General features: G+C 35.7%; 1 long non-coding RNA gene across 1 annotated transcript; it reads left to right on the forward strand.

The window, feature by feature from the left end:
- Window positions 1–3166: 3166 nt before the first annotated feature.
- On the forward strand, window positions 3167–4276 carry LOC139084545 (uncharacterized). Its single transcript, XR_011542002.1, has 2 exons — window positions 3167–3352; window positions 4186–4276. It is a non-coding gene; the product is annotated as an uncharacterized lncRNA (long non-coding RNA).
- Window positions 4277–11738: the final 7462 nt, after the last annotated feature.

An 11738-nucleotide genomic window follows, 5' to 3' on the forward strand; every position in this document is an offset into this window, starting at 1 on the left:
TAAAATGTAAAGTTTTGATTCTTACTGTGCCTGGACTTATTAATTATCTACAAGGGTGTTTTTAGGGGCCGGCTCTGTAGCCAAGTGGTTAAGTTCGCACGCTCTGCTACAGCGGCCCAGGATTTCGCTGGTTTGGATCCTGGGCGTGGACATGGCATCACTCATCAGGCCATGTTGAGGCAGCATCCCATGTCCCACAACTAGAAGGACCCACAACTAAAATATATACAACTATGCACCGGGGGGATTTGGTGAGAGAAAAAAAGCATAAAGAAAAAACAGGAAGATTGGCAACAGTTGTTAGCTCAGGTGCCAATCTTTAAAAAAAAAAAGAGTTTTTCCATATAAAAGATCATGTTGTCTGTAGACAGAGATAATTTTACTTCTTCCTTTCTGATTGCATGTTTTTTATTTCTTTTTCTTGACTAATTGCTCTGGCTAGCACGTCCAGTACTACATTGAATAGAAGTGGTAAGAGTAGGTATCTTTCTCTTGTTCTTGATCTTAGAGAAAAAGCTTTTACCTTTTTACCATTGAGTATGATGTTAGCTATAGGCTTATCATATATGGCCTTTCTTATGTTGAGGTACAATCTCCTATACCTAACTCATTGAGAGTTTTTAATCATACAAATGTTGAGTTTTGTCAAATGTTTTTATAGCAACTATTGAAATGATCATATAATTTTTATCCTTCATTCTGTTAATGTGGTTTATCTCACTTATTTATTTGTGTATGTTGAACTATCTTTGCATTCCAGGGATAAATCCCTTGTAATCACAGTGCATATTTTTAATGTGCTCTCAAGTTCAGTTTGCTAGTATTTTGTTGAGAATTTTTGCATCTATGTTTATCATAGCCTGTAATTTTCTTTTCTTGTGATGTACTTGTTTATCTCCTGGATGTAAACAAAGTCAGTATCTCAAAGAGATATGTGCACTCTCATCTTCACTGCAGCATTATTTACAATATCCAAGGTATGGAAATAACTTAAATACACTGGAATGGATAATGGATAAAAAAATGTGCCATATAGTACAATGGAATATTATTCAGCCATAAAAAGGAAGGAAATCCTGCCATTTCAAACAATGTAGATGAACATAGAAGGCATTATAATAAGTGAAATAACCTAGACAGAGAAAGACAAATACTGCATGGTGTCACTTACATGTGGAATATAAAAAAAAATTAAAATGACAATTTCATAGAAACAGAGAATAGAATAGTGGTTGCTAGGTGCTGAGGTGAGGGAGAAATGGAAAGTTGTAGGTCAAAGAGTATACACTTTCAGTTATAAGATGAATACCTTTGGAGACCCTAATGTATAGCATGGTGACTATAGTTAATAATACAGTATTATATACTTACAATTTGCTGAGAGTAGATCTTAAGCATTCTCACCAAAAAAAAAAAAAGCTAATTATCTGAGATGCTGGATACGTTAATTAACTTGATCTTGTTAATCATTCCACAATGTATATGTATGCCAAATCATCATATTGTACATTTTAAATGTATACAATTATATTTGTCAATTATTCCTCAATGAAGCTGGCAAAAAGTTTTTAGTTTTCTACAAGGGGACCTTTTATTACTTGAAAATCACCCCCAAATCATGGAAATTTATATACATTTCATCCGGGGTAGGAAAATAAATTTAAAGAGCCACAGACAGAAAAACAACAAATGTGCTTTCCAATTACGTTCTGTGAGTAGAACTTGCTCAACATACAGGTTGCATGCACTTGCTGCTCAGCTGTAAGAACCAAGAAACAGATCTTGAATATTATTGTTCGCTAAGGTATACCCAGCACAAGATCAAGTCTGGAATCAAGACCGATATTCAGTTGATGAATATCAATGAATGAATGAATCAACGGAAGAACAAGTGCATGAGAAAAGAAAGGATTACAACTGGAAGACTGGTGTTTAAATTATTACTCTGCCCTTTATGTTACTGTCTGATAATTACTAAACTTCAGTTAATTTCTTAGTAAAAATAAAATAAAAGCATCTACCTTTGAGGCAATTGTAGGAACAAAATATAGTAAAATAATGTGTATAAAATGCTTAGTACTGTACCTGACCATAATCATTATTACGATTATAATTTTTTTTAGGAAACAAGACATATCCATGTGTAATTTTACATTACAAAAACAATTAATCTCTTAGTGATAAAAGGTGACACAGGATTCAAGTTCTAACCTTTTCGAAGTGGTTAGGATTTATAGAGTTGGAGCAGAGAGGACTGGAGGCCAGGGCTCTGTGTGCAATGAGAGGAAGGAGAGACAAGGAACACCCCAGATATTTATGAACTTCTGGGTAAATACCATTAGCCTTCACACTTTTATCATCTCACACCTAAATTAACTCATTAGCCTCTTAACTAATCTTGATGTCTGTCTCTATTATTTTATTTTCCTCAAAATAATGCTTTGATAATGGCACTCCCATAAAAAAAAAATAATCATAAAGGAAAAACAAAACAAACAAAAGCCAATCAAAACTACCCAATAGAAACTCTCTCTACACAGAGTAAAGTTCAAAGTCCTTATATTGGTGTTCTTGGCCCACCTTTACGTGGCAGGATATCTGGCTTCAGGTCTTTCTATTCCTCAGCAAGAAAGTTCGTCTAGCTAAAGTCATTTGTTTACTGTCTCTTGACTATATAATAAACAGTTATCATTTGAAGTCTCTGTTCATTTCAAATTCTCTTCAGGGAAAGCCCTCCTCTCCATTCTTAGCGTGTTCCCATTGCCTCCTTTTCCAGAGTTCAGCTCAAGCCAAGTCTCCCCTCCTACTTCACTTTCTCCTCCCTCTGGAAAGCCTTTCTTCTAATTGGTTATAAAGCTCTTTTGTCCATTTATCATATGTCTTGGGACACCCTATTCACTGTGCTCTCATATAATTATTTCATTCTTATAGTTTAGTTATGTATAGATGGTTATTATTATTTTTAATTGTTTTTTACATATTTCTTTTATCTCTACTACTCAGAAGAATGTAAATGCTTTAATAATAAACACTACATCTATTACTTCTCTGCATCTGCCTAGTAACCAATACAAGATTTGGCACATGACCTGTTTCATAGACTTCTATTGTGATGTGGATGTTATGTATCCTGATGGCTTAGGGGAGTGTGAGAGTTAAACATGTCACTGAGTCTTTTCAAAGAGACAGATACAGCCCTCTTTTTGAAACTTTGGATCACCTTAAGGAAAACCAAGGGAGGTGTTTGCTCTATAATAACCCCAGCCACGGTGAGCAATATCACCTTAAAGTATTCAGACTTATTACACTCAGTCAATATTGAGAATATCCATTTCTGGCTAATTGAAAGGAGGTGAGTACGATTTGAAATATTTTTCACAATTCACTTGGTTTGCTGGTATAAGGAAAAAATAAAAGTTGAAAGAAAAAATGAAAAATTTGTCTTGGTCACATAACCCCAAATAGGCTCTAAGATAGACAAAGGTGGATAAGGAGGGGTTCAGGTCATTTATTTTATTTAGAATGAGTTATTTAAATATCTCTGATAGAATCAGTAGAAATAAATTTGGAAATAAAATATAATATTACCACAGAGTCATATTGTTGGTGACAAGAGAGCTAAAAAAATAGGGAAAAAATAACTGGATGGTAATATTTTAAAGGGTAACCAATGCTCACTAGCAGCTGCAGTAAGACATTAAGTAATAGAGCACAGTAATGTTAACTGCTCTCCTGGTAAGAGTGGTAAATGAAATAAACCCCAGCATCCGGGGTATCATTAATCTATAGTGAATAATGGCAGTGGTAGTGTAAGGAGATTAAAAAGGGCATTGTAAACATTTGTGGCTGTATAATACACAAATTAAAAATGTGAGAACGCTTGCAGCTGCATAATCTACAAATTAAAAAGTGTAATAGCATGGCATTAATTACTGGCTGATCAATTCCCCCATAATTGCTGGCATGTAGATGAACAATTATAGGTCCGAAATGTTATTTGAGAAAGAGGCATTGACCTTGGAACTGTAAGGAATGATACTCTGTTATAAGGTAATACAGGATCCTATCAAATTCGGTTCCAGTATTTGTAGCAGCCGCCAGCTCAGCACAGGGCTGTAATCACCACACTATTTCTTTCGATTATGGTGCCAGAGGGGTTACACATTGTTTTCTCTTTTTGAACAGAAACACCCAGTGACCTTCAGCCTTCTGAAAATGGGACCATCAGGCGTCATTTCCAAGTTCAAACAGTTTTAATAAAAATGAAATAGCAGGAGATAACGTACTTTACCCTTCTAGACCATTGGAACAGTTTGGAAAGTTGAAAAGACAAACTTCATTCAGATGTGAACCTTCCAACTGGGATCGTGGCTGTAGATCTAAATGTTTCCAGACCAACCATTTCGAGTTGACAGCTGATAGTTAAACAACCAGAGACTCAAATATTTGATTGATACTGGAAGTCAGAACACTTACCTTCATTCTCTAGCCTTCCTTAATAACAGACAATACAGCAAAGCTATTCTCTGATTGAGCATTTGCTGTTACAGTGACCAATAAGATAAGTGAGTTGAGACTTAGCAGAGCAGTTGCTACATCAGATATGTGGCCTCAGACAAAGCTAGCTCTGTTAGTGCCATTCTTGACGCTGAATTTAACTTCATGTTCAGGAGTTAACAACATTTCCAGTCCCTTTCATTTACTAAACGTGACAATCTGGATTTTGCTCACTACCCTTCTTTTGAAACTGTCTTCATCAAAGTCACACTAACTGTCAGTCCAACGGACACTTTTCACACCTAAACTCATCTGACTTTCTTGTCGAATTGGATTCTCTCTTCATCTAAAAACTCCTTTTTTCTGTCCTTCCCTCCATTCTTTCCCAGTGCAGTTCTATCTATTTTCAGTATATCTCAGAGCTAAACCTCTGGTCCAGACCTCTTCTCTGGGCCTCAGAGTTCACAGCCAAAACCCTACTGAGCATAAAGAAATGGAGGGACCCTACATGTGTACCCTCACACTGGCCATGGAGTTAAAATCACTCCTCCTCTGGTACCATTGACTGTGACTGACAGCCAGAGTGCCCACTCCATTTTTCACACTCCCAAATCTCTCTTGCCAACTCAGTTATTACTATCTGTTTATATTATCCTCTAATTTTTTTCTCAAATCTTCCTCTATCATTCCAATGTTATTCTCTTTTTCATCTTTTTCTAGGATTTTTGTCATAGTCTCGTAATTTTTACTTTAAGTACTGCCTCCACATGTCTTTCAGCTCATTCTCTGTACAGCCATCCACAGTCATCACTGGCCCACTTGTAACTCTTCAGTTGCTTTGTGTCTTTATTGAGTAAAGCTAAGCCTTTCATCATGACCTATGACTCCTTCCGTAACCTGGTCCCAGCTTCATTCTCCAAATGCATGTCCTACTGCTTTCTGATCTTGCATGTTTTCTCCAACTGCAATTAACCATGACAATGAATGCTTTAAACAAGACCAGCTTTATTAAAACTCCAGGCGTTTGCATATAGCGTTCCCCTACCTGAACTCCTTCTCCCTGCCTTGAACACTTGAGCTCCTCATCATCATTTTTCAGGGATCAATTTAGATGACATTTTCCCTCAAAATCCTTTCATAGCACCCTCTACAAAAACTACCCTCTCTCATGTCTCCGTAAATGTGATTTCTATCAGAAAGCCTGACATCTGATAGGCACTCAGTAATTTTTATTTTATGAATTGTGTTGAGGTTGGTAAAACCAAAAGAAGTACTTGAAAATTAGAAATAAAAAGGTAGACACAGTGCTGCTCCTTTGGGAGTACTTTGCTTATGCCAAAGCAGTGGCAGTGGAGATAACAACAACAACAATAATAGTAACATCAACTGCTAACACTAGTAACAGTGTAATTAGTAATAGTAACACAAATGCTAATCACTTTCTGTGTACCAGATGTTGCATTTTGTTTGTTTTTGGCCTGAATTATCCCATTTGATCTTGACAACAGATAAGGTAACTGAAACTTAGAGAGGTTAAAATAAAAGCCTGCTCAGAATCACGCAGAAAATGGGGAAGCTGGAATTCAATCCACAGCTGTCTGATTCCAGAGTCCATTCTATTAACTATTAATTATCCCACCTCCCTGATCCAAGCCCCTTCCAAGTACTAGTTAAATTATATTTTCATTGAACAGCTCATTTTTTCTTGAAAATACTGAATTGATGTGTTATTTTGGATTTGTTTAGACCCAGAACATTTATTTCTGTATAGACATACTCTTAGCCTACAAATTTTCCTTAAAAAACAAAACTTTGAAAAGAGACTGACCTCAATGAAGCTTTCATTTGAAGCATTTTAAACAATCACATATCACACATACATACCAAACAAATTTTCAAATAATACCAGCTCCTTCTCCCAAAGTAATATTCATCAATTTCTCCTCTTGACTGTTCCGTCTATTCAACACAATTATGGAGATTTGAAATACACAGTAGATATTGATTCAGTCTCTCAGAGAGAGACCATTTAAAAATAAGAACTTGGGAAGACATTTTGAGTGAAACTGTTTACATAAAAAATAAAATCCTGACATATAGCATAAGTTTGGTCTTAAAAGAAGCCATAAAACATAGAAAATTAAAGAAGCAACTATTTTCAGGAACTTTTAATAGACTCTCCCCTTTGTGCTTATCAAAATAATTAGCATTTCTATTATTCCTTTGGAAACTCACTATAGAACACTTCTCTAAAGAAAAGAAATTCAGTGGTTTAAAAAAGTGATTAGCATTTATATTATTACAGGGGCAACATACTAGAACATTATTTCCTACAAATTAGAATTCAGAGTTATGAAGACTAACATTTCTACCCCTGTGCCGGAAATTTGTGTAAACTTCTTATGGAAAGGTATTCACTATGGAGTTCATGAGACAGGACCTACAGAAGAAGAAAGAACAAATGAAAAATAGAGAAACAAAAATGAGAGGAGAATGCTTTTCAATATCAAATGAACTTGCTCTAAGGTGGTCCTACCCACATAGCAGGCAGTCAGTGACCCCTCAGCATGGCCCCAGAGCATGTCTCCATGGGACCAGCCTCATGCTCTTGCTTGTGCCCTAGAGAAACTGAGATTGTCAGCAAAGCTAAAAGAGTAGAGACAAGAATGTCAGACATCCAGTTCTTTATTGATTTCTCCAAGGGAAATATTTTAAGGAGAAGAAAATCTCAAATTTAGAAAGATAATGGGGTGTTTAAAAAATCATCAGGCAATCTGGTTGTTACTGCAATCAAATAATATTCACAAAAAGTCTGTTTCTATGAATAAACTAACTCAGTTTGATCGATGCGGTACAGACACAACTTCCATCAAGAAGAAGATAGTACTTCATGTACATGGCATCATTATTTTGTTTTGTTTTTTGATGTATTAGAAATACTTACAAATATCTCTAGCCTTCCATGTCTCTTTACATTATTCATGTTATTAGGGAAAGTTCCAGCCTGTTCCTCCTCTCCTGCTCCTAACCAACTCAGATGTAAAGAGGAAGTGCATGGCCAAATAAGTATCAAAGTCAAGATCACTGATTGGAACGAGGTGTCAGAGTCATGGTCTGTCTCTCTTTCTTGGTTCCATCCACAGGATCCTTCTTTCAACTCTCCCACAGCTGGGTCACATGGAATCAGCTTTCACTTCCTTTTGCAAGGAAAGGTTGGTCCCACTCAAGAAAGATCTAGGAAAGACAACTTAGAGCTGCCTGCACTAGGCTCACAACCAATTCTTTTTTTCCCAAATCATTCTCTTCCTCTCTTCCATATTTTTTAAAAATCACTTTTTATTTTGAAATAAATTTAGACTCACAAGAAGTTGCAAAAGTAGTACAAAGAGCTTCCGTGTATGGTTTACCCCATTTCCTCCAATGACAACATTCTACATTACTGGAGTACGTTATTGAAACCAGCAAATTGACATTGGTACCATACTATTAACTAAACTGCAGATCTTATTTCGAGTTCACCAGGATTTACATGCACACATTTTTTGGGACGGGATGTATAGTTCTATGAAATATTATCACATGGTAGATTTGTATAACCATCACTACTATCAAGACTCTAAGGTGTTCCGTTACCACCACGACAAAGAAACACCCTCTGGTTACCCGTTAATAGTCAAATCCTCCCTGAATCCTAACCTTAGCAACTATGATAGAGTTTTTCCTTCTTCCCTTCATTTCTTCTATTTTCCTTTATTCTATCCAGACCGCCATAATATTTTCCTGGATTCCTACAATTGCCTCCCCTCTGCCTTTCATCTTGTCTTCTGCTATTCTAATCGCCACATTGCAGTGAGATAGAATTATTTAAAATGCATGTGATCATGTCATATCACTGTTTTATACCCTATTTAGTGACATCTTCAGTACTTTTAGGATAAATTCTGGATTCCATATTTCTTCTTGATTCAGTCCTTCTCTGCACCTCTTCCATGATCTCTTATTGCCTTATTCCTGTGTATGCTAAATCCCAGCCCTATGTTATGTCTTTCATTTTCTCAGTTGGATTACATTCTCTCTGAATCTTCTCGGCTCTTGCACATACCAACTACTCTTCAAGAATATGCTTATTTCTCTCCTTCTTTTACCTGGATTATTCCTAATCTTACTCAACCTCTCTCTGTTAGCTTCAGTGTTATTTCCTCGATAAATCTTTCTCTTATCCTCCAAGTTTTCATTAGGTACCCTTTCAGTCAACTGTCATAAGACCTTGTACTTCTCTTGCCACAGCATTCGTCAGATCCCATATTCTAAGTGCCTGTTTATTTGTGTGTATTCTGTATTATGCCATACACCTTAAGGATGAGACTGTGTCTAGTCTGTTCATAATTTCATCCCCAAAGTCTAATTCAGTGACTGAAACATAGGCAGTGCTTAATAAATATTTGCTAAATGTATTAATGAGGGAGGCATTTTCTTTGGACCACAGATAGAACCAGGGAACAATACAGGGCAATAAACTGTGGGCAAATATGTAGGGTTAAAGCACTGATGGGGGAATAATGGAAGACAAAGTCAACATTTTTCCCACCACTTTGCTTTTGTATGTGCTAGTATTAGTTATATATGTGGTGAATATCCCTTATAATAAAGATCTCTATTATGTCACGTTGTCTATCACCATCTCAAAATGTTCAGTAAAAGCAACTGTGTGCAGTGAAAAATGGTCCTTAAACTGGTTGCAACCTATTTCCTATCATGAAGGAACAACCCCTGATAAAGCTTAACTTCTCGACTGCAGATGAAACGGTACCACATTTGCACCAGGTTGGAGCAAAATAAAACCCACCCAACCTTAAATTTGTGAAGCTAGTCCTCACCCTCAATCTGAGTCAATAAAGTTAGAAAGCCTTTCAGTTCAGAATACAAAACACCCCATTGCACATTTTATATTCCGTATTTCTGAACCAACTTATTAGAGATGCGTACACCATTTGCTGTTGCTTTGTGACATTGGCAAATGCTTTTAAATCTTCTAAATGTTTTTTAAAATGTCTGAAACGTGTTCTTTTCAAGGACGTGGAAGTGAACTGAGGCCAAGTGGCAGTGGGCGTGTTGGCTATAAATCTACTCAATACATAAATATATGCATATTGAATTTTTCATCACTAGGCCGACTGTAAAATATCTACCTTGTTGAATGTGTTATTTGTAATGTGCAAAGTTCACAGCGCTAAGAGAACCATAACTTTTGCATTCATATTTTGTTCTGTGACATGCAAAAGTGAGTTTATTTTTCCTAACACATAAAACCAGACTTTTGCAAATATAACACTGCGTCAGATTAAGAGCTAGATGTATGAAATATTTTGGCTATTCAAGAATCAATTTTAGTATGTTATTTTATATTAATTGTAAAGACTGTTCTTTTGTTGTTTTCCAACCTGCTTAGACAATACCAAATATTATTGTTCTTTCAATCTTCTGCATGAATCTAATAGTTACGGCAATTAATTTTTCAAAATTTTAGTCTAAAAATTATCTATTTGCATTTTATACATTATATGTACACCCTCTATTCTACATATATATATATATAAAATGCTGAAATTTGTAATATTTAGACATTTAGTAGATGAACTGATCTGCCATGGTTATTTGCCACTTGACTTCTTATAAGAAGAAGGGGGGGAAAGGCTCTTATTTCAGTTAAGCAGGTCTCAAAGAAGCTGTCTCCTCTTAAATAAGTAAAAGAACAAAAAATCAGTGAGGACAGCACTGTCCTTTGGAGAATGGACATTGCCTTTAGGTTTTGGTAATCTACAACTGATTTAATAAGATTTATTCTTTCTATGATTTATGAAACCCTACTTCTAGTTGAGAAATAATTCAGCATTATTCTGGACAGGATATGAAGAATGAATCTTTTCAGCCTTTAAAAGTAGCTTATTCTGCTATTCTTTTAGGCAAAGAAATAAGACTGCTAATCTTAGGCACTATTCCCCTGCAGATGCTACTGGTCAAATCTAGTTCCTTCGGATGAAAATGTGAATTTTATACCTTTATTACAGTGAAAGGATTGAGCTACCGCTTAAAAACGAGTATACGTTCCCAGGTAAATGGCAAACCGTTTGGCTTCACTCTGGACTCCAATACTTGCTGGAAGAAGTTTTTTATAGTTGGCTATGAAAAATAAGAAAGACTCAAATGCATAAATTGCAGCAGATGCTTCCTTAACTTACCCTAGTGAAATAATTTTGATGGGTGGTTATGAATTTGTAAGTAATGTTTACTTCTGAAATGCCATAATTGCCTTTGGAACTATTTGAGACATTTTGAATTGTATCTGTTTTTACTGTAATATGGAATTGTATTGCCATTTTATGAAGTGGCATCTTTTTGATGCATGGAAGTTCTGGATACATTTGTTATCCATCATAAGGAAACTAGATAAGTAAATATTACAACTATAACTGAAATGCTTCTTTTTTACATAAATAAATGAAAACCATTTTGAATATGAAGGCAGAAACACTCTATCTGCAGACTGACAAGTTGGATATTTGTTTAGTTTCAAAAGACTGGTGTCTGCCTTCTACACTGTGACTGAGGGAAATGTCTGTCTACAGCATGACAAAGCCTCTGAGATGGGGGGCTCTCTCCTTGGTGGAGGTAGAAGAGGTCAACTGAATGAACCATAAGGGAAAAAGGCCCTTGTCTATTTAATTACTATTGAATGGAATAAGACTATACAGTCTTTCCATCTGAAATGCTGTGCCTTATCTATATTGCAACATCCCTAAATCCCTCTCAATTTTCTAATTCTTTCCATAAACATTTATTGAGCACATAACTTTGCACAAAACATTACTAAGAATTTGTTTGTCATTAAGATCCTTTGAGCACTCACAACTTATAATTATGTGATTAATTTGCCTTTAACATAATCCCTATACATTGAGCATATTGAATGATATTTCTTCATATGTGGTTTAACCTAAAGATGTGTGACTGGGATTTCTAAATGGCTAAAGCAGAGCAACCAACCTTTGCAGAAAGAACTATATCATGTAAAACTGGTCAAGCAATTCAAAAGATCAACCAAGTCTATAACTTCTGACATGTACTTGAGATTAAAAGAGCTTCTCTGGGAGGTAAACATCAAATTAATTATGCAATTAGGATTATATCCAGTAGAATGACTTGTTCTTTTTGGGGATTTTTTGGATAGTATATGGAACATT

This window comes from Equus przewalskii, chromosome 7 (genome assembly GCF_037783145.1).
Source record: "Equus przewalskii isolate Varuska chromosome 7, EquPr2, whole genome shotgun sequence".
NCBI classification, from domain to species: domain Eukaryota; kingdom Metazoa; phylum Chordata; class Mammalia; order Perissodactyla; family Equidae; genus Equus; species Equus przewalskii.